The 3,331-nt window shown below is 32.4% G+C and overlaps 1 pseudogene; it reads right to left on the bottom strand.

Annotated features, from left to right (window-relative positions):
- Positions 1 to 696: 696 nt before the first annotated feature.
- On the bottom strand, positions 697 to 3,060 carry LOC128057578 (coiled-coil domain-containing protein 70-like; annotated as a pseudogene).
- Positions 3,061 to 3,331: the final 271 nt, after the last annotated feature.

Below are 3,331 nucleotides of genomic sequence, written 5' to 3'. Positions count from 1 at the left end.
ATTAATACATTTATTAGAGGTCATGGCACCCTCTCAGGAAGCAAAAGGAAGAAGAAAATAATTGAGAGGAAAAAAAAAAAAAAAAGACAGTGGGAAGTTGGTGAACATTCATTAATTGTTATATTATCACATATTTGAAAAATTCTTATTATTTTATTGGCCTCAGCTAGATTATAGGAATAAACAGAAAGCTGAATATTCTTTCACAAGACATATATTTTCATGTTTATGGATACAAAGCTTTATATTTCACTATATTGTTTATAATTCTAAGAGAAAGTTGATTCCTTACACTGTTCACCAAATGACTCTGAAAGTAAGAGGCAAACATCTAGTCCATTCAGTGTCACATGTTTTCATCAATACATTTTTTTTCCATTCTAAAATAATATTTACCACCAATAGATCTGTACAATTTAAGTAAACCTAAAGAACCACTGGGCTTCCCTGGTGGCTCACATCGTAAAGAATCTGCCCGTTTTTTTTTTTGTTTGTTTGTTTTTTTTCAATTTTCAGGATTTGATTTGGTTTCTAAGACCAGCTACTGAGCACTGCTCATTTCTAGGCTTCTGACTCAAACCCCGCCAATATTATTTTGCCTTCAAAAGTTTTAACTTTCTTTCTGGAATGTCAATGATATTCATGATTTGCTGGTTACAACTTCAAGTCACACTTCTGCTTTATTTATTATTATTATTATGTATTTTTCCAGCTAGCATATTTGCTGTCTTTCCCCTGAAGAATCTGAGTCCACTCCTCCAGGACCTTTGCCTCTTCCAGAAGTGCCTTTTCCTCCTCTTGAAGAGCACTGTTCTCCTCTCTCAGAGCCTTGTTCTCCTCACAGAGGGCCTGTTCCTCCTTCCACAGAGCCTGTTTTTCCAGCTCCAGCGCCAGACCTTCTTTCATCAGGGCCTCTTCCTGCATCTTGATCGCACGCTTCTGATGCTGTAAGGGCCTTAATCTCCTCATGGAGAGACCTTATTTCTTCTTGAAGTGCTTTCATCGTTCTGGAAAGCTATCTCCTCTTCCCGGGGAGCCCTGACCTGAGCCCCCAGAGCTCGATTCTGTTGCCAATAAGACTGTTTTTTTGTGTTCAAGGCATTCATCTCTTCCCCAGGTGATTTTTGGCTTTCTGAAATAGTGCTGTTAAACTTACAGAGCACCTGATTTTGCTGTCTCAGGGATTGGTTTTCCTCACAAATTAAATGGTTGACTATTCAGAAGGCTTTTTTTTCTTGCCAAGGGGCTTTATTTTCTTGCCAGAGGGACTTGTTGTCTTTTAAGAGAGCCTTGTTTTCATTCCTAGACACCTTATTGTCTGAAGATTTTTTCCCACCTCGTGAGATATGTTTGAGCTTGTTTGGATCTTGGGTGCAAGAGAGGAAAACAAATGCAATATTTTACATCTGTTTGATTCAAAGACAAACATTGTTTCTTACTGTTTTATCTGAGCAGAATATGTAAATTCCCAACTGGCTGGGCTTAGCCAAAGGTGAACTAACGGTATTTGGCACAAGTGTCCTAGATTTGTTGAGAATGTGTTTGTATAGCGTTGGCTCTTGGTTGACTTGCAAAAGCAGTAAACCCAGCTGGGATTTAACAAGGCTCAGTCAAGCCCACTGCAGGAAAATTAGATAAATAAACAAACAGTGAAATTATGAGCAAAAGTCAATAAATTATTAGGTTGATATAAAAAAAATGAAAAGATTTAAATTTCAACACAAAAATCATAAATTAATAATTCTAAATTACATATCCAATCTATAAATAGATGTTAGATCAAGGTTAATCTATTGAAGTTGTCTGTATTAATGTAAGCTAAATTCTGAGCTAAACTATGTAAAGTCAACTATTAACCTTTAACTAATGTATTCATTGTTGTTTAGTCCTTAATTTGTGTCTGACGCTTCTGTGACCCCATTGACTGTAACCCAGAAGGCTCCTCTGTCCAAGGGATTTCCCAGGCAAAAATACTGGCATGGGTTGTCATTTCCTTTTCCAAGGAATCTTCCCTAACTAGGGATTGAACCCATGTCTCCAGCTTAGGAGAGGATTCTGCACTGCTGAGCCATCTAGGAAGCCCAATATATTCAATATTTGAAATTAAATCACCAGCTATTAATGTGAAAAATACCATACGCTTCAAAAACAATTATTTCATTGTAAGAACTAGAAAGTATTTTTTAAGAAGTTATTCACTATAATTTTTAATATGTTTACTTATGTATTTAGTAGTAGTATTACATATTTTAAAAAATATTCACAGTCTTATATTTCTGTGGTCTCTGGATTCCCTGCAAGCCTAATTCCTCTTCGTACTGGAAAATATCTAGGCAAGATTTTGTGTCATGTATAGTGACGTCATAAGTGATCTATAGTGATGTCATATGTGATATACCAGGTGCTATATATACTGTTTTGTTGTTTGAATATATTTTTTAAGAAAAAATGTAACTTAAAAGTAATGCTATATTTGATATTTTTCATACTTTCATACTTTCATAGATAAATTTATTTCATCTAATTTCATTTAATCTTTCACCACTAATATCTTTCATCTAATTTATTAAAATGAATTTATAAGATTGATTTTTGTTATAAGTGAAACAACTTCTAATGACTTCATAACCTAGGAATTAACAAATACTGGTAAATACTGTACAATTAAAGGTGAAAATACTTTAAATGATTTTAATATTGATGAAACAATAATACACTGGATGTCAGTATTAAATAACTTTGTAAATTACACCAAAAAACTAGTACTAACTAGCAACACTTAAATTCCAGTAATGTTATCTAAGTTAATTTTTTATTTTATAAAAGATATGTCCACTGTTGAAATATAAAATGAGTATTTTTATAATTTTTAAAATTTAAATCTTTTATGAGATATTTAAATATTGAAATCTTTGCATATTCCATAGATATCACAATGTTTTAGTTATCTATACTTATAAATTTAAAATTGGTTTAAGGTATAAACATGAAAATAGGATATATAATAGCATGTTCAAACCAAAACCACTCACCTTCATAAAGATTTGCTAATTTATTCATCATGTGAGATTTCTTACCAGCTATTTACATTATATCTGTCTAACATAATTGGAAAAGTATTTTTTTCACACATACATGACTCTCTAAGTTAATATAGTAAAAAACCTAATAGCATGAAATGAGAGTTAAAGTACAATTAAGATTTATGAGAAAATTTTCAACTTCTTCATTTTTAACTTTATGAAAGTGAAATATCTTTTTGATCATTTCATTTGTAATTGACTGAGAAACTATTTTGTGTAACTATGTACTGGTTTCTCTTTATGCCAGT

The sequence above is a fragment of the Budorcas taxicolor genome, chromosome 12 (genome assembly GCF_023091745.1).
Source record: "Budorcas taxicolor isolate Tak-1 chromosome 12, Takin1.1, whole genome shotgun sequence".
Lineage (NCBI taxonomy): Eukaryota > Metazoa > Chordata > Mammalia > Artiodactyla > Bovidae > Budorcas > Budorcas taxicolor.
The sequence above is the reverse complement of the archived record's forward strand: the minus strand, read 5'-3'. Positions and strand labels throughout refer to the sequence as shown.